This window comes from Artibeus jamaicensis, unplaced genomic scaffold (assembly GCF_021234435.1).
Source record: "Artibeus jamaicensis isolate MK-2021 breed Jamaican fruit bat unplaced genomic scaffold, CSHL_Jam_final contig_240, whole genome shotgun sequence".
NCBI classification, from domain to species: Eukaryota; Metazoa; Chordata; class Mammalia; order Chiroptera; family Phyllostomidae; genus Artibeus; species Artibeus jamaicensis.
Window position 1 is genome coordinate 16,140,934 of NW_026521506.1, and position 20,928 is coordinate 16,161,861.

Sequence of the window (20,928 nt, forward strand, 5' to 3'; positions counted from 1 at the left end):
CCCTGTCCCTTACTGCATGGTCTCTGATTTTAGCAAAACCTTTTCAGGTAGATACTATTATTATGACCATATTGCAGATGAGCAACTCAAGGCCCAGAGGTTATGAAAGTATTGAGCACATTCACTTTGCAAAAGAAGGCAAGGGGAAATGTTTGGGATTGAGAATTGAGACCTGAGTTCTGGTTTCTATTCTGTCACTAGCTATGTGTATGACCTTGGGTAAGTCACTTCAGTTTTGTTTAATTCTCTACAAATTTGTATTCTCTACAAATACTCAGTTATTGCTATAGTTCTTTTCTGGCTTTACATTTCATGCCTTTTCCTGAATTTTGTACCATTATTTGTGATTACTTATAATTGGAAAATTTTCCAATTACTTGTAATTGGAATATGTTGGAAAATTGTTTAACCTATTCAATTGTTTATGAAAAAAGGTATAGAGGTGCTCATAAATCAAACATATAGATGATAGAGATGATCATTGAAATGACAATAAAAACACTTTCTATTTTGCAAAGCTAAGTTTTGCTGCCACCTGGTGAGGAAAAAGAGCATGGCTTCTGGTTCTTCTGTGGCAGCCAAGGGAAAAACTCAGAAACCATTCACTTGACCAGATAATTTATGGGATTTCACAGACATGTTAAATCTTATAGTGTTTTTGCAAGGTAATCTGTTTCCCTTTGAGTAAAATGAGTTTTGGAGAAGAGTTTCTCTGTACGGTATTATTAAGTAGACGTGACCCATCTTTGACCTCCAAATGTGTATATGCTGTGTCATTTCCCATAGTGTTTATACTGTGTTCCTCTCCCTGCAAGGATTTCAGAACCTTTACAAGGTCTGAATAGGAAGGAATAATTCTTAGAGAATTTCTAGGGCAACCCATCTCACTTTTTCCATAATGGAAAAGTGTTTTGACTAAGCTCACACAGATAGTTAACATAGGCAGGAGTGACAGTATACTGGTCCCAGAACTCTGAAAGCTGTTCTGATAAAATCTATTGTATTTTGCCATGTATATAATGCACACTTTTTTGCCCAAGTTTTTTAGGGAAAAATAAGGATGTGCATTATACATGGGTAGTGCTAATTCCATATCTATATAAATGGTTTTAATTCTTTTATTTATGCTTATGCATTAAAATGTAACTCTAGAAAGCAGTAACGATCCATATGCAAAATAATACCCTGGAATATGATCATTAGTTTTGTTTTTAAATATAAATAAATAAATAAAAATTGAGTAAAAAATTTAAAACAAAAGATTTTTCCCTGAAACTTTGGGCCCAAAACATGGGTGCATATTATATGCAGAAGTGCATTATACATGACAAAATACCTAGAATAGATGATATTAGATATTTGCAAAATCACCTTCAGAAGTGAATGGAACTCCTGGGCATGGAGCAAGATTGAGAGACTTAATCAAAGGTGTTTACCTATTTAAAGGAAGCCTTAGTCTTTCCGGTGGGGAGGAATGAATGGCTGGTTGGTCTGGCTGGAAACATGGAGGAACTGGTGCTATGTGGAGCTTTGAGCACTAGAAGGCGCTCTGTGCTGTGATGAAGAAAGGGCTAGCTCACAGGGCTCCCAGCCAGGAAATCTCAATCTTCCTGAGAGACATTCCTACCCTTGGGGGAACAACCAGGGCTCTCAGTGTTCCAGGTGTAACTTTTGCAACAAACTTAAACCTTGTAGTTGAGGTGATCCACTTATTCTTGTAATGATTCTTTGCACAATCAACAACTTTAATAATAATAGTAATAATAATAATGGCTGACATCACAAAGGGCATCCATTCAGTCAAGGGCTTTGCATTTTCTGACTTACATCTGAGAAAAGCCCAATAAGGTAATAATAATTATGATCCCCATTTTACAGCTAAGTAAGCTGAGGCTTAGAAATCAGTTTACCCAGAGTCCCACAGCTCCCTCCAACTATGTCAACCCTTAATCACTTCCTTGTACCACCTCCTCCTGAGAGCTTGGCCTCCCAGATTCACTAATATGAGAGAGCAAGAGGAGGTGCACATCTATAGCCTGGCTAGTGGACAGGTATATTTCTGTCTACAGGAAAGGATTCTCTCCTCACCGCCAAAGACCCTGTTGTAAGCTACAAGAAGATGAGACCTTCACCCATTGTCCCTTTATATGATTATAAAGGGGTTGTATATCTGAAAGAGAGGATTTGTAGGAGGGTGTAGCCAGAGGGCCCCCCAAAGAAGAATTTGCAATAGGGTCCAGAACTCAGGGTGTCCAGGAAATATTAAAAAATATGGGATGTCCTCACCCCCACAAGTCTGAGCTGGGGGGATGGGATACATGGAGCAGGGCCACTGAGTTGTTCTGCATAGCAACAGTTTCACAGATAACCTCTAGACTGGTCATTTAACATATCTATAACCTTTAACTGGTTTCATAGATATGTTAAATAGCTGTTGCTCTGCTTTGAGCCAGGGAGAAGAGAGTGACTTCCACTCAAGATATAACTGGGAGGCAACTCCCTAGCCCCCATTACAACACCTGCATGAGAGCTTGGAGACAATTGGCTCCATGCCATAGGGCCACACCTGCCCAGACTCACTATGGCAGCCCAGTAAAGCTGGGCGGATATGGGAGTCCTGGCGGGTATAGCCGACTGTGGGAGGAGTTGGAAATGGGACTGCAGAGGAAGATTGGCACGAGAATCTAAACGCAGACTCAGCAGCCATTGAAGAGAGAACCACACACTTTTGGCCAGAATGGGGACTCTCACAGCCCTGTGATAGAGAATCACCATGTAGCTTTAGCAAAGAGAACCACACGGCTTTGGTCAGAGTGGAGGGACCCTCCCCCCCACCGCTGCAACCATGAGAAGAATCATCAAGCAGCTTTATTGGAGAACCACCACGCGGCTTTGGCAGAGAATCACCACTGGGCTTTCTATTTCTTTTCCTGAGATACGGTACCTTGGACTGGGCAAAGGGGGAAAGAAGGACTGTGTGTGTTTGTGGGTGTTTTAAGGGACTTTGGGATTTTGATGAAGACATTAAGCCATTACTCTTAAGTCTGTATAACTTGAATACATAATTCTTCTCCTTTTCACCAGTCTCTAACATGGAGAGCTATAATTCTCTGGCAAAGGGAAAGGCGAGCCCAGTACAGGGGGGCCCCAGGAGAAGGGAGGGTCAACTAGGTAACATGTGGGACCTCCTTCTCTGACAGCCAATCCGGGAAAACTATGGGAGACCAGATTTAAAGTAATACAACTACTTATACATTCACAGTAAAAGCCTGCCAAAACTAGCCAGGAAGGATCCGCCCTGTAAGAATAGAGTCCCTCCAGCCCATGAGGTCAATCTCTGCTTGGAGTTGGCCTCCTCCCATGCTCTCTGCTACAAACTCTGGGTGTTCGGTTCAAATCTTTGTCCCGATCACCAAGAACCTGGTTACCTGTGCCCACCTCTGACAGGTACAGAAGCATTCTAGTAATGCAACCTCTCCTCAGGGAACTGATCCGTCCCCTTGGTAGTCTAGTTGCTTGTAGGGGGAGAGATTGCCTCAGAAAAACATTTTCCTTAATTTACAACAAATAGTTTGCTGGGTGGGGGGTGATAAGGGGACACACTGTTGGAAGATAGATGACTAATTAAGAAGAAGAATTTTTGATTATCTGTTGTTTCAGCATATCAGAACAATTACTTCTCTCTCTTAATGTGGGTAATTAAGAACTGCCATGTAGTTAAGTGATTCAAACTTTCTCTCTCACAAACTTCACTTCAGTAATAAACAATGAAGGAACTTCTTCGCAGTGTTTGTTGTTTATGATCCCCTCCTCCTCCCACCAAATTATCAATTAGGTGAAGAATTTCCTTAAACAAGATTCTCTGTTTATCTATCTAATCTAGCATTTATTACATATATATCTGTGTAATATGAACAATATATACACAACAATAATTTTACTTCCCCCCGATTTTGACTTTTTGGGGGGATTCCTGAGCCTAAGAATACATGCTAGGGCTTATATAACATTTTGTGCTATTTCTATATTATTATTATTTTTTCGACTACTTCATAGATTTATTAAGTGCACTATAGAAATTTACTGTCATTTTCTTACCACCCACATTTCTTTTTTATTTTTATTTCTTTTTTAATTTTATTTAGTTATTTTTCAAGTACATTTTTTTGTCTATTTCTCCCATCCCAGCCCCCCCCCCGCCCCGTGCTCCCCACCTCCCTCTCATTTCCACCCCCCTTAGTTCTCGTCCCTGTGTCCTTCCTATTTGTTCCTCCAGATTCCTCCCCTTTTTTCCCCTTAAATTCCCTTCCCTCCCTCCTCTGGTCACTGTCCCCTTGTTCTCTATTTCAGTGTCTTTGTTTTTATTCTGCTTGCTTGTTTGTTTTGTTGTTTAGCTTCCTGTTAAAGGTGAGATCATATGGTATTTGTCTTTCAATGCCTGGCCTATTTCACTCAGCATAATGCTTTCCAGTTCCATCCATGTTGTTGCAAAGGGTAGTAGCTCCTTCCTTCTCTCTGCTGCATAGAATTCCATTGTGTATATGTACCACAATTTTTTGATCCATTCATTTACTGATGGGCACCTAGGTTGCTTCCAAGTATTGGCTATTGTTAATTGTGCTGCTCTCAACATTGTGGTGCATAGGTTCTTTGAAATTGATGTTTTAGGATTCTTGGGGTATAATCCTAGCAGTGGAATTGCTGGGTCAAAAGGCAGGTCGATTTTTATTTTTCTGAGAAAATTCCATACTGTTTTCCATAATGGTTGTACCAGTCAATCCCACCAACAGTGAACTAAGGTCCCCTTTTCCCCACACCCTCTCCAACATTTGTTGTTTGTTGCTTTGTTTATGATAGCTATCCTGACCGATGTAAAGTGATATCTCATTGTGATTTTAATTTGCATCTCTCTGATAGCTAACAATATTGAGCATCTCTTCATGTGTCTCTGGATGTTCTGTATGTCCTCGTTGGAGAAGTGTCTGTTCGAGTCCTTTTCCCATTTTTTTAATTGGGTTGGTTGTCTTCTTAGAGTATTTCTATATTATTAAGGCAGATGATGATAAAGGGCATTTAGAAAATGTGAACAGGAAATAGTTGAATATAAACTGAGAATGCTGTTAAAAAAGAGGAAGTGAATTGAGAACTAAAAGGTTTGTGTTCAGAGGCTCATCAAAGAAGAAGAAGTCTATTTTTAAAAAAAGACAACTTTCAGCTGTGTACCAAAATAAGCCCAAGGTGCAAGTAGACCACAAGTTGCCCTCCAGGTATTGATATTTCATGTTCATGTCATTAAGCCCCTTCAAGTTGTCTAGTTTTATTTTAGCTTGTTTTAGATACTCGATATTTAGTGAGTCAAGTGGACTTTGTAATCAGGTTCCAGGTTGCAAGAATCAAGTTGCGCTTTTTTTGTTGTTAAACAACAAAAAAAAATGAGAAAGTATGGAGACTTTATTTTAGAATGTGAAAGAGATAATGTAAAGATAGCAAATGTTCTCATCTCTTTTTGTATGAATCATAACTATAATAACACAGCCAGCTGCACATATGTGCAGCTCTTTAGTGACTTGGTACAGCTGCCTTCTGATGTAGCTGTCTACAGTTCTGTACAATTCACTGAAACATTTTTTAAAATCCTCAACTGAGGATATGTTTTTTATTAATTTTAGATTGGGTTGTTTCCCATATGCAAGACTACTGGAGATTAAACCCGCATCCGTTGGGTGTATAGGATGATGCTCCAACCACCTGAGTCACCCAGCCAGGGCCACTAAAACAGTTTTTAATGAGAAAAATAAATATCTCTCTCTCTCTTGCATATGCAAACATGTATGCCAGAAAAGGTAGTATTGAAAAGAATTTTTAGGCCCTGGCTGGTATGACTCAGTGGATTGAGTGCCAGCCTGCAAACCAAAGGGTCGCCAGTTCCCAGTCAGGGCACATGCCTGGGTCCAGGTCCCCAGTAGGGGGCATCCACGAGAGGCAACCATACATTGATGTTTCTCTCCCTCTCTCCTTCCCATCACCTCTCTGAAAATAAAAAAATAAAATCTTAGAAAAAGAAAACAATTTTTAGAACAGGGCAATTCGTACTACCAGAAGTCTGTTGTCACATGGTGTGTGTGAGTTCCCAGAGATACCCCATTGTCTCCCTAGCTCCCTCTCCATGCCTTTATTTAAAGTTTGTGACAGTTACTTAAAATCCTGAGAAGGGAGGTAAGGTTTTGTCTCTCTGTGTCCTTTGTTGAAATCATATATTTGGAATAATAAAATAAATAAGTAAAATTTATATATAAAAAATAATTCATATATTTGGGAAGGGGGAAGAATCCATTTGAAAACTTCAAAGGGAGCAGTTATTATGTGTCATGCATAATGCTGGCAAAGGCATATGAAGAGATGCTCAGCCTCGTTCGTCATTAGGGAAATGCTAATGGAAGCTGCAGTGAGGCAGCACTGCATACTGCCCAGAATTGCAAAATAAAACCAAAGCAAAACCAAAACTGTTGCACTCAAATACTAGCAAAGATGCAGAGTATTTAGACCTGTGATATTGCTGGTGAGAGGAGAACTCTTCGAGGAAAGCAGGATAAATGTGTAATGATTGGGTTTCTTGTCTAGAAAGAAGTTTTTCTTGTTGGGTCCTAAAATATTGTTATAACCAGGTCCTGACAGGGGCAATAGCTAAAACCAGTAGAGGCCGTGTGTTAGGTGGCAACTAAATCATTCCAGAGTAAAATGGAGAACTCTGGAGAAAGATTAAGTTCGTGATCTCAGCTTGAAACCTGGTTCAAGGAGGAGGGTTTATTTGACATTCTTTCTATTAAAATTGCACACTTCGGGAAACCTACTTTCCACCATTAAGAGAATACATATCTCCTTTAAATTTTTAAGAAATATATTACCCTGGCTGATATAGCTCAGTGGATTGAGCACAGGCCTGCAAAGCAAAGGGTCACAGGTTTGAGTCCCAGTCAGGGCACATGCCTGGGTTTCAGGCCAGGTCCCCAGTTGGGGGTGTGCAGGAGGCAACCACACACTGATGTTTCTCTCCCTCTCTCCTTCCCTTTCCTCTCCTCTCTAAAAAATAAAATAAATAAAATATTTAAAAATTTTATTACTTAATGTAAATCCTTAATAGAAAGGAGTTTGTAGAATGAGAGAGAGAGAGATACTTGGTGACTATGTGGTATAACTCCTCCTTTTGCAGATGGTCCCTATAAGGCCCAGAGGAGAGCAGGAAGGTGTTGCTCAAAGTTACACAGTGATGGAGGCAGGACCAGAGCCTGGGCTGGGTCTACTCAGAGCTTCTTGTAATGACTGCATCATCCTGCCTTTTAGTCTTCTCATTTGTCTAGATTTGCTGTGTTCCAAATTAGTCCCAGCAACCTGAGCTTTCCAAGACTGGTGACTCTTGGAGAATATCAACTGATAAGGTGTTGCATGTGATCACAGGATTTACTGTACCTTTCATAATCAGTACTGATCACTTCCCTTCATTAGTGGCTGGCTTCTGCTTGCAGCAGGAGTAGGGCACTTCCCCAACTCTTTCATTTTCCTGACAATTATGAATTACAGTCCAGGTTATCCTTTTACCTCCACCTGACTCAAATCACTCTCCTGGCTTGTGAGCTCTAGGCAGCTTATCTCATGTTTGCCCGACTACCTGCCTATTTGGTTAATGTGGGGAAGTAAACTTGTGCTCTCTGCCTTTTACCTCTGGAGGGGACCTGTCTGGATGTAAATGAAACGCAGACCATCCCAATAATCTGAATCAATATACCTTGTGTTACACAGGGCAACTAAATCAAGCTGCAGAGTAATCTAAAGTGATGACTGCCATGTAATAAGCAAGGGTCTATGTTATTATATGCCAAAATTGCTCATGTGGAGGTAATTTTTTTGACTAGATAATGACCAGTGATTGTACAATTAATGGGATTGCCATCTGGTTCTTTTTATTCTGGATAGTTTGGCTGAATACCATTGATGAGTAAGCAATCCAGCTGACTGTAGTCATTTCTAATTGTTCTGACAGAAGTGTTTTGAGGACTTTTTCACTCATGGAAACAGACTTTTTTCTACGGCTTTGATATTTAGGAATTTAGACCCCTTTCCCTGGATATATGATTCAAAAGTCCCATTCTTTTTCTTAAATAAAACACACATCTGCCTGAAGGCTGAAGGTTTATAGTATATTGCATATTACCTGTATAATTAAATCACCAAATACTCGATTATCTTCCTCTCCACCTCAAGTCTTGAAACATCTCAGGGATTACTTTAATATGTAAATTCCTTACTATCAAGAATATTCCGGGGGAGGCTGGGATGGAAAAAATAGACAAAAAACTGTACTTGAAAAATAACTAAATAAAATTAATTTTAAAAAAGAATATTCTATGCTTTCCAGCAACTCCCAGTACTTACAGGGGCCTGTTCAAATGAGGAGTCCTGATGTTTACCCAAAGCTTCATTAACTTTTATTTGTGTATTTATTTATTTATTTATTTATTTATTTATTTCCTCACCCAAGGACATGCTTATTAACCTTAGAGAGAGGGGAAGGAAGGGAGAGAAACATTGATTGGTTGCCTCTCATATGCACCCTGACCGGGGACAGAACCCACAACATAGGTATGTGTCCTGACTGGGAAGCAAACTTGCAACTCTTTGGTTTATGGGACAATGCTCCAACCAACTGAGCCATACTGACCAGGGCCTTCATCAGCTTTTTTAACTTTATGGTAAAATCTGTGTGCAGAGCACCTATCTTAGTATTGAGTTTTTAAATCATTAATGTAGACACTACAAATATTATTGATATTTTCCTCCCCTAGTAGACTAAGTTCTATGAGAACAGGGACTGTGTCTAATTTTGCTCATTATTAAATCTTTAGTATTTAGTATGGTGCCTGGAGTAGAACAGGCACTCAGTAAATATTTCTTTGCTTAGCACAGTGCCTGATGGGATTCAGTGCTGGGCTGAATGAAGCAGTTAAATAGAGTAAAGGTAAGCCCTACCCTCTTTAAACTTTCTGTAGGCAGAATGCCAGCCTCCAAATAGTAGATGTAAACAAAGGTGTCTGGACATATTTATGAGAGTGTATGAATAAGGAAGGAAGTAGCATGCTTAGGCTGGCCTAGACTAGCCTAGACTGGGAACTCAGGGATGTTAGTATGAGTGGGGCTGGACTTGTCACACTTTAGTGCCAATCATTATCCCTCTAAGCCTCATGGGGGGTCAGCATGAGGCTGTGTATGATAGCAAATAGAAGGGAAAAGGTGCAAGGAATCAGTAGTCAGTGAGCATCATTAGAGTGAGCTAGTAATGATCATAATAACTGCCATTTACCATGTTTTAGACCCTGTGCTGAGTACTTTCCCATATATTATCTCATATCTTTCTCAGAGTGTGTCTGTGAGAGAGATATTATCTCCATTTCCTGCTGTGGAAACTAGGACTCAAGTTGGTATAGAATTCGGTAGTATTCCCTCTGAAGTTCAAGGCACTTTAACCCTGGTCTTTCTGACTTCAGAGCCAGAGCTCCCTTTTAACCACTACACTAGTAGCTAAAATAAGAATCTAGAAACATGCAAAGCCACCTGTGAGTAGTAGCAAAAGTAGCTTACAGTGTGTACTTTGGTCAGTTGCAAGAAAAGTAGCCAGGAAAGATCTCTTGCCCATTTGGCAGAGGACCTGTGGGAGCAACATTTAGCTTGTTATGAGTAGGGCTGGAAGCAGGGCTTCACCATGGAGGGACAAGACCAACGATAATTAAAGGGAAATATCCAGCACCTAGAAGAGCTCCAGGTTTGCTATTCAGTGGAGTGAAGTTGGATTGGCATTGCTATTGGCCCTTTCATTTGCCTAAAGAGCCGCCCCAGATTAAGCAGTCTATTCAGAGATGTGACTGGTTGGCACACACTGCTGATGCAGGCAACTCACAGGTGGCAGCTGTGTGTTAAGATAAGACATGGGACAGACTTCTGAGGAGCAACCCAGCTAAACTGAACGCAGACCTTGTCCTAAATTGTTGAGCAGTGGAAACAACAGTGACAGCTGTGGGAACAAGCAGCCCTGTACACCTTGGCATTCAGCTATAGAGTACATGATCATTGCAGAGGAAACCAGTAACATCTGCTTTTCCTGGCCCTTACTTAACTTGTTCTAGTTAAGCAGCCTCTCCATGTCCCCACTCTGTAACTACTGTAAATGATGCAAAAGAGGAGAGAGAAAGAGTGAGGGAGAATTAATTTATCACTGGGTAAAATGAAAATGCACTGAAGTGTAATGGAATTTCATTAACTTCGGAAATGATGATGAATGCTGTCCAAATAATTCTTACTAATGCATAATTCATACCTGAAAATAGAGCCAAACTCTCCTAAAAAGCATATCCATTTATGCCCCCAAATTAATTTAGTGTTATTCAGTATGGTTGACAGGATAAAAGATCTACTATGAAATGTAATGATCTATTAAGATTGGGAACCTATGAGTCTTTCTAGTTTAACAGATGATGGTAGGTGATAACAAGTGGCGTCTTGAGAGGCAGACACCCACAGTCCTCATTCTCATAATTTGAATTTCCCCAAAGATGTCATTTCAGACATAACCACAGAGAAGTTAGGATGAGCTCTGAGATCTCCATAGCAACCATGGGCCCAATTCATAAATATACCCCAAAAGCAAATTAAAATCAGTTTCAAAAGATTCAAATGGGTCAGGAAAAGGCCCATATGTTTTCTGGCAGGCAATGTTTTCACATATGTTTATATAGTATGTAAATTATATAAATCATATATTTATAGACATTTATTCAGAAATATGTAAAAATTACTTTCCCATTTACTGTAATACTGTCTGTTCTTTTCCACAAACTCTGAGAGACATTAATCCCTTAATGTCTCAAGACATAATAACCTCTTCATTCAAATCCGCTTACGCTTTTTGTATACTCAGGAGAGTGGTAATGAGGGAGAGACCTTTTCACCTTTAGATCTAACATGAACCCTTACTGTGGTTGGCAGAGAGAGACTTATTAAGTAGAAGGGTAGCTATTGGTTCAGGTTCCACCAATATAGCTTCAGAAGACAGTCAACACCTCACAATGGAGGCATCATGACTCTTTTGCCTATGGGTTTCTTCAGCCAATTAGAGAACGCCTTGGTCAGACATGTGAACGGTAAAGTCAAGGATGACTTCTGGAATACTCTGAACTCTTTTCCCAGGATGAACTTCGCTGTGTGGAGGCTGAGGTGTCATAGGGGAACCTCACTTTTCAATACCACCCTTATTTGTCTCAATGGCCAGACCTCATGATTTGGGGTGGTAAATAAATACATTAACTCCTGACACTGTGAATATGATTAAGTAGGAAGTAGCCATTGACCAGCTCCCACCAACAGGAAACCTTAGTTTGCCAAGCCATGAATACTTCATAATGGAAGCATTATGGCTCATTCCTTCTCCTTCACCAACTTCCCAAACTATGGGTTCTGGAGCCACTCACAGAGCACCTTGTGCTCACATATAAATAGCGACGTAGGGGATGTCTCCTGCCTCCCACTTTCTTCCTCTAGAGTAGGGTACTGTGTGCAAATATTGAATTTCTAGGGAGGAGCACTATCTTTTAAGGCTATCCCTATTTCTCTTAACTTCCCTATCCTGTGATATGGGTACTGAGGTGGGAATAAAGTATACTGGCTTCTCATACTGCAAATGCAATTAAACAGGAGGCAGTCATTGGTCGGCTTTCACCAGTGAGAAACCTTAGGTTGCCAGGCCATCAACACCTAACAATGGAGGCATCCTGGCACCTCCCTCCTCCCTCTTCTGCCCCTTCCCACAAATGGGTCTCATAGCCACTTAGTATCTTGTGCTGGCGTGTGAATAGTGATGTCAGGAATGACTTCTTTATCCTTCTTTTCCTTTTCCCTAGGGCAGGGTGTGGTGTGCAAATATGGAAGTGATAGGGATAAGCACTATCTTCTAGGGCCATCCTTATTCCTCTTTACTCTATGATACAGGTACTGAGGTGTACAAGAAGAGCAATGGCTGCCAATACAGAGGATGTGATTAACTAGGAGGAAGCCATTGACCAGCTTCCACCAATGGGAGATCTCAGTTTGCCAGACCATAATGCCTCACGATAAAAGCATCATGGCTCCTCTCTCTTTAGCTCTCTCCTTTTACCCTCCCACTCATGGATTCTGGAGCCGCTCAGAGACCACCTTGTGCTGATATGTGAATAGTGATGTCACCCTCTCAAGTCTTTTTCCTAGGACAAGGTCTGGTGAGTAAAATTAGATGTGTCATGGGGGACTATTAGCTTCCAAGGCCATCTCTATTGCTCTTAAATTGCCTGAATATCAAGTTTAAATTGAGTACATTGGCTGCTGATATAAAGCTCTTGATTGAGTAAGAGGTAGCCAGTGGCCAGCTACCAGGATTGGGTGATCTTAGTTTTCCTGGTCACCAGTGCCTCACAGTGGAGGCATCACAGCTCCTCCCTCCCGTGGGATTCTTCAGGCACTTAAAGAGCACCTTGTGCTGACACATAGCTAGTGATATAAGGAAATGTATCTCTCCCTCTGAACAGCTTCCTTTGGCAGAAATGCAAATACAGAATGCTATTATTAACTAGGAGGTCCCCAAAGTCGAGTTTGATCCCATTTCTTCTTCCTTCTCCCCTTGTATTCCCACCCAGTCTCCTGGATGCTATTTTCTGGTGTCATCATCTCCTTACATCACAGTAACCAGGTAACTCTTGTTAAAGGCACTTGTTTCTGTCATTCTTACACCTGGAGATATATATGCAATCACAGTGAGTCACATTTATCTTACTACCCAACATATTTTCTAAGGCATGTATCTTAGACTCCACAACCTTTGAAACCTGCTGACTGTTCTACTCCTTAGCAGGCATTCAGGACCCTGTATGATTCATTGCTTATTACCCATCAGTCTCACTCATTTCCCAAGGCTCCTCCCCATCATCTCTGCTCTAGGTACTTTAACCAGGCCTAGTGTAGATATTAATGCTTGCACTTGGCCTGAAATGTGTGTTCCCTAATCTCTACTCATACAAATGCCACTTTTCCCCCCAAAGTCCAGGTGTATTATCTCCTTTGATGACTTCTACACCTTAGTTTAATGTTCCCGCTTTGCTGCTAATTTGAAGTGAGACCCAATGTCAGAACTGGATCTTTACCTTGCTCCTGGACTATGTTACCTATTTAGTGCCTTTATCCTTTTCTTCTCTATTTCTTACTTTATTTTAATTTTTAAAATATTTTTTATATTGGGCCCTGGCTGGTATAGCTCAGTGGATTGAGTGCAGGCTGCGAACCAAAGTGTTGCAGGTTTGATTCCCAGTCAGGGCACATGCCTGGGTTATGGGCCAGGTCCCTAGGAGGGGCACATGAGAGGCAACCACACTTTGATATTTCTTCCCTTCCCCTCTCTCTAAAAATAAATAAATAAAATCTTTAAAATATTTTTATACTGAATGAGTTCTTGTATTCTCTCTCCAATTTTTTGGAGCAAAGAAAACAAACAAACATAAATAAATAAATAGTCTCTCTCAGAGTTTCACCTTTAAGCCCTAGCTTGGTGATCACTCTGCTACTCATTCTGGATACTCTATCCACTTTACCTCCCATTACCTTGTCATTTTTTGCCTTTTGGCTAAGACTGCTTCTTCTGATGGGACTTGATTGATGTCAAGTGTAAGTGATCATCTGGTGGGTGGATGAATGTTGGTAATTTTCTGGATAGGAGCCTTGCCACGAAGGAGGGTTTCTGATATCTTCATCTAGGCTCTTCTACAGTGTCTGAACTGTCCCAGGGAGTAAGTCTGTATTTATAGCCAGCCCCACCCAAACTGGGTGTTAATCAACCTATTATGACCTGGCTTGAATTATGATATCAGTGGACCATGACTAGGTTATGCATTAATATATTTCAATCATTGACTACTTTTCAAGGTAAAAAAAAAGCATTTTTGTGTATAAGCACAAAGACTGATATAGTAACTGTTTACCACAATTTTTTTAGTATTCTAGATTCATAAGCCTGTTTTCCCTTTTATTCATGAGTCTGTACAGTCACTAGGAATACTGCCTTAGTTACACGGGAATCATCAGAGGCTTATTCCTTATTTCAGTCTTTCATTAGACTCAATTGCCAGGACACATTTTCCTTGCTTAAGAGCTATAACATTAGTAACAAAACACATAAAAACTTCTGGGGCCCTGGCTGGTATAGCTCAGTGGATTGAGTGCGGGCCTGCGAACCACACGATCGTGGTTCGATTCCCAGTCAGGGCACATGTCTGGGTTGCAGGCCAGTCCCCTGCAGGCCAGTTCCCAGCAGGGGACACACAAAAGGCAACCAAACATTGATGTTTCTCTCCCTCTCTCCTTCCCTTCCCCTCTAAAGAAATAAAACATTTTTGAAAAAAAAAACAAAAAACTTCTGTTAGTTTGGTTCTAACTTAAACTTAATGGTTGTCCATGTGGTAAAACCCTTTGTATTTAAAGAACAATTGTCACCACTTTGTAGTTTATTACCTACCTCCTATAAAGGGTTTTCCTTCAGACACCACTGTCTATTGTTGCAACACTATAAACCCAGCCTCTTTCCTTTGCCTGAAAAAAGAACTTCATAATTGCTTACCTCTTAAAAAATACATACATTGCATAGACCTTCTAGAGACTCCCATGAATAATGCTAATTTTAGTGTGTTTGTTAATTGTTCATACATAAAAAGCAAAACCAAAAATTGACAAACAGGATATGCTATCACAGACTTAATTTACTCTTAAAATATAAATTTCTCACAGAAATGAAATAGTATAGATGGGCTATGGCTGGTGTAGCTCAGTGTGTTGAGCACTGGCCTGTGAACCAAAACGTGGTGGGTTTGATTCCTGGTCAAGGCACATGCCTGAGTTGCAGGTTAGGTCCCAAGTAGGGGTGTGCAAGAGGATTCTGATCGATGTATGAAAATTGATGTTTCTTTATCTCTCTTCCTCCCTCCTAGACTTAGCAACAGACAGAAAATAGAAGAATAAATATTTGTATTGATAATAAGTACATAGTTTTAGGTTATTCTGACTTCATAATGCTTTGAAGCACAGAGCTTTTCTGACTTTGACTGATACACTTATGAAATGGATAATTTTTTTTTTTTATTTTTTATTTTTTTGAATTGTTTATGCTGTTACAGTTGTTCTATTCCCCCCTTCATTCCCCTCCACCCTGCCCCCCCAACCCCCCGATTACCCCCCCTTTAGCTTATGTCCATGTGTCTCAAGTCCTTTAGGTTCTGTATTTCCCATACTATTCTTGCCCCCCCATCTATTTTCTATCTACTGTCTATGCTACTTGTTTTCTGTACCTTCTCTCCCCGTCTTCTACTCCCACTCCCCTGTTGCTAACCCTACTTGAGCTCTTCATTTCTATGTTTCCACTCCTGATCTAGCTGTCCTTTTAGTTTGCTTTCGTTTTAGGTGTGGTTGTTGATACCTGTGAGCTTGTTGTCCTTTCACTGTTCATGTTTCTTTAACTTCTTTTTCTTAGATAAGTCCCTTTAACATTTCATATAATAAGGGCTTGGTGATGATGAACTCCTTGAATTTGGTCTTATCTGAGAAGCACCTTATCTGTCCTTCCGTTCTAAATGAAAGTTTTGCTGGGTAGAGCAATCTTGGTTGTAGGTCTTTAGTTTTCATGACTTGGAATATTTCTTTCCAGCCCCTTCTTGCCTGTAAGGTCTCTTTTGAGAAATCTGCTGACAGCCTGATGGGGACTCCTTTGTAGGTGATTGTCCCCTTAGCTCTTGCTGCTTCCAGGATTCTCTCCTTCGTTTTAATTTTGGCTAATGTAATTATGATATGCCTTGGTGTGTTCCTTCTTGAGTCCAACTTTTTTGGTACTCTCTGGGCTTCTTGGATTTCTTGGAAGTCTGTTTCCTTTGCCAGATTGGGGGAAATTTTCTTTTATTATTTGTTCAAATAGTTTTTCCACTGGTGGTTGTGTCTTTCCCCCTTCTGGTACCCCTATAATTCGGATATTGGAGCGTTTATAGATGTCCTGGAAGTTCCTAAGCTTCTCCTCATTTTTCTGAATTCTTATTTCTTCATTCCTTTCTGATTGATCATTTTTTTCTTCCTTCTGGTTTACTCCATTGAGTTGAGTCCCAGTTTTTTTTTCATCTCTATGGGTTTCCTGTGGAATTCCATTCATTTCCCCTTAATTTAGCCTTCATATGTTTCTCTAATTTGTGGCTATAGTCCACCAGATCTGTGAGGAAGCTGACGACCAGTGTTTTAAACTGTGCGTCTGAGAGATTTGCTATTTCTTCGTCACTTAGATTTATCTCCGGGACTTTGAGGTCCCCCTGCGACATTTTTGGTCTGTTCTGGCCCTTTAAGTGAGAGAAGCGGCGCCTTGGAGTCCCAGGTCGCTGGGTTGTGACGCTGTATGTGGGGGCGTGGTCAGAGCGGGGGGGAAAATGGCGCCGCCGCCGGTTCCCGCTCACTCCCTCACCCGCGCGTAACCGGGCACCCACAGTCAACTCGCTGCCACCGCCTCCCCACTGACTCCTCCGTAGTCACTCACCCGGTGGGCTGCTCACTAGGTCCAATCCTGGGTTTGGAACCCGTGCGTCTGGATTCGCGCGTCTGGGTCCCGCGCCCGCGCCGGGTCGAACAAGTTCTCCTTTGTAACTCCTCAACCCGCCGCCGCCGGTTTGCCTCTTACCGGCCGGGCCGGAGAATTTGCTGTTTGCGGACTTCCGAAAAGTCGCGCGTCTGGGGCCCGCGCCCGCGCCCGGGTCGAACGAGTTCTCCTTTGTAACTCCTCAACCCGCCGCCGCCGGTTTGCCTCTTACCGGCCGGGCCGGAGAATTTGCTGTTTGCGGACTTCCGAAAAGTTCAGTTTTCCGTGTTCTGGTTGTGTTTTCCGATGCTAATATTTAGTTGTCCTTAAACTTGGTTGTGAGAGGAGGCAGGCACATCCACCTTAATCCTCCATCTTGGCGGAAGTCCTGAAATGGATAAATTGAAGAAATTTTTAGATGCTGTTAAAGAAATATAGCTATAATAAAGGTGGAGTGTCATTCAAAAGACAAATACCCAGAATCTCATGATAAAACCTTAGCTGACCACTATACTAAACAAGCAGCTTTCCCAAGATAATTATTGTAATCACTCAGAAAGAAGAGCGCTCGGAGGAATTAATAAATTCCTCTAAGATTGCTGTTAACTGTTGCTAGCTGTCAAAGATAAGCCTGTAATTAGGAAAATAGATATCTGGGAAAAATTTGAAGGTTCATTGCATAAAGATAATATTTGGTGTTCTCAGTGTGGGTAACTGGTAGTACCTAACATTTTAAAATGGATTTTAGCAGGAATTCTTTATGACATTATTCACAACAGTGAAGATAAATTTGCTATGCAATTACACTAACATTTCTGGAGTAATTTTAGAGGTATTGTCAAAGGTGTTTCTGAAACTTGCCCTACCTACTAGTAACACAATCCTGGTTAAACTGTAAATGTGGGTAATGGACAAAACCAAAACCTGCAGGGCCCTTTGAACACCTCCAAATATACTGTGGGAGAAGAAGAAACGTTCTTATACCCTCCTAGGTTCTCTCTTTTTGAAAAAATATTTTATTGATTATGCTATTACAATTTTCACAATATTTCCTTCCCTTTATTCCCCTCCACCCTCCAGCATTCCCTTCCACCTTAGTTCATGCCCATGGGTTGTACATATGAGTTCTTTGGCTACTCCACTTCCTATATTATTCTTAACCTCCCTCTGTCTATTTTGTACCAACCAATTATGCTTCTCATTCCCTGTACCTTTCCCTCCCTCTCCCCATTGATAAGCCTCTTTGTGATCTCTGTTTCTGCAGTTCTGTTCTTGTTCTAGTTGTTTGCTTAGTTTTGGGGTTTTTTTTTTTAGGTTCAGTTGTTGATAGTTGTGAGTTTGTTGTCATTTTACTGTTCAGAGTTTTTTTATCTTCTTTTATTTCTTAGATAAGTCCCTTGAACGTTTCATGTAAAAGGGCTTGTTGATGATGAACTCCTTTAACTTGACCTTATCTGGGAAGCACTTCATCTGCCCTCCCATTCTAAATGATAACTTTGCTGAATAAAGTAATGTTGGATGTAGGTCCTTGCATTTCTTGCCTGTAAGATTTCTTTTGAGAAATCAGCTGATAGACTTATGGGTACTCCTTTGTAGGCAACTCTCTCCTTTCTTCTTGTGGCTTTTAAGTTTGGATGTATATTTCTCTTATCTTTAATCTTGGGTAACTTAATGATGATGTGCCTCGCTGTGTTCCTCCTTGGGTCCAATTTCTTTGGGACTCTTTGGGCTTCCTAGACTTCCTGGAAGTCTATTTCCTTCACAAGATGGGGGAAGTTTTCCTTCATTATTTGTTCAAATAACTTTTCAATTTCCTGTTCTTCCTATTCTCCTTCCGGCACCCCAGGATTCAGATGTTGGAACACTTCAAATTGTGTGAATCTCAGGATTCAGAGATTCAGAGATTCCTAAGCCTCTCCTCATCTCTCTGAATTCTTGTTTCTTCATTCTGTTCTGGTTGGATGTTTATTTCTTCCTTTTGTTTCAAATCATTTGATTTAGGTCCCATTGATTTGAACCAACTTCCCTTCACTGTTGGTTCTCTGGATATTTTGCTTTATTTTACTTTGTATAGCCTTCATTTTTTCCTTCATTTTGTGACTGAGCTTAATCAATTCTGTGAACATCCTGATTATCAGTGTTTTGAACTCAGTATCTGATAGGTTATCTATCTCCTCAGTGCTTAGTTCTTTTTCTGGAGTTTTGATGTGTTATTTCATTTGGGCCATATTTCTTTGTCACAGCATACCTATTGTATTGTAAGAGGTGGGGCCTGATGTATTTGCCAGGGTGGGGCAACCCTCTTTGCTGTGTTGTGGTGCTGTCTGTGGGGGAAGGGTCAGAGAGAGAAAAATGCCACATGCTCCGCTCTCGTCCCATTTTCTGCCACTTCCCTCACTCCCCACAGGCAGATTGTGCCCTTTCAGGTGCTGACTCATGATGGGTGGATTTGTGTACATTTTAGGATCCATGCAGGGCTCTTCAAAGGACTCTTGTGTGAGACTGGGAGTTGCCCCTGGTGTTGCAATCCTCATTTTTACAGCCAGGGGTTTCAGTCTTTAGTTTCCTGTGGTGAAACCCTGGGTTCACGGTCTGTCTTGCTCCTTTACCTTATCTGCTTGCAAATGTGGGATCTCCCACGTGGTCCACCACCTTGCCTTGTCATGTCCTCTCTGCCCCGGCTGCCCATCTCCACCCCTCCTACCAGTCTGGATGTATGTTTCTCTAACTCCTTGGTGGTTGGACTTCCATGCAAATGATTTTTTGGCAATTCTGGTTGCTCTTTGTTTTTAAATTGTTTTTTTTTTTCGTTGTGTGAGGAAGTCAAGTGTTTCTGCCTACACCTCCATCTTGGCAGGAACTACAATTGAAGAATTTAGATAAAGGATGAACAAGAGGTGTTTATATTTTTCTTTTTTTTATTAAATAAATTTATTTTTTTTGAATTGTTTATGCTGTTACAGTTGTTCTATTCCCCCTTTCATTCCCCTCCACCCTGCCCCCCAACCCCCCCATTACCCCCCCTTTAGCTTATGTCCATGTGTCTCAAGTCCTTTAGGTTCTGTATTTCCCATACTATTCTTGCCCCCCCATCTATTTTCTATCTACTGTCTATGCTACTTGTTTTCTGTACCTTCTCTCCCCGTCTTCTCCTCCCACTCCCCTGTTGCTAACCCTACTTGAGATCTTCATTTCTATGTTTCCTCTCCTGATCTAGCTGTCCTTTTAGTTTGCTTTCGTTTTAGGTGTGGTTGTTGATAACTGTGAGCTTGTTGTCCTTTCACTGTTCATGTTTCTTTAACTTCTTTTTCTTAGATAAGTCCCTTTAACATTTCATATAATAAGGGCTTGGTGATGATGAACTCCTTGAATTTGGTCTTATCTGAGAAGCACCTTATCTGTCCTTCCGTTCTAAATGAAAGTTTTGCTGGGTAGAGCAATCTTGGTTGTAGGTCTTTAGTTTTCATGACTTGGAATATTTCTTTCCAGCCCCTTCTTGCCTGTAAGGTCTCTTTTGAGAAATCTGCTGACAGCCTGATGGGGACTCCTTCGTAGGTGATTGTCCCCTTAGCTCTTGCTGCTTCCAGGATTCTCTCCTTCGTTTTAATTCTTACAACACTTCTATAACTTTGATGTTATTTCAAAATTGAAAGTTTTATAAAACTCTTCTGTGGCTTCCCATTTCTCTAGAGTAAAGCCAAAGTTCATAAAATGGCCCACCAGACCCTGTGAGATTTGGCCCTCCATTGAGTCTCTTGCCTCATCTTTCACTGCTTTTTTTTTTCCCCTTAGCTCACTGTACTGTTTCCAGAAAGGCTCCAAGTGCCTTGTTGTGCTCTGGGTATTTCCCTTCGTCTGGAATGCTCTTTTCTTAGGTGTCCCTTGGCTCACTCCCTCATTTCTTTCAGGTGTCTGTTCAAATGTCATTTAATCAGTGAGGATATCTATATCACCTTATTTAAGTTGCTTTTTCCACCCTTCTTCCAGAAATTCTTTCCCACTTCATTTTTCTCTGTGGCATATATCACCTTCTAATATGTGCTTGCCTTATTTTTTGTTTATTTTTCATTTACTCCCATCAGAACATAAAGTTAATAAAGAGAAAGAGTTATCTTTTTGTTCACAGCTAAATCCCCAGCATCTTAGAATCACCAAATGTTCCTGACCAAATAAATTACAAAAGAATAGCTATTAGCCCTGACTGGTGTAGCTTAGTGGATTGAGCATGGGCCTGTGAAGCAAGGGGTTGCTGGTTCAAT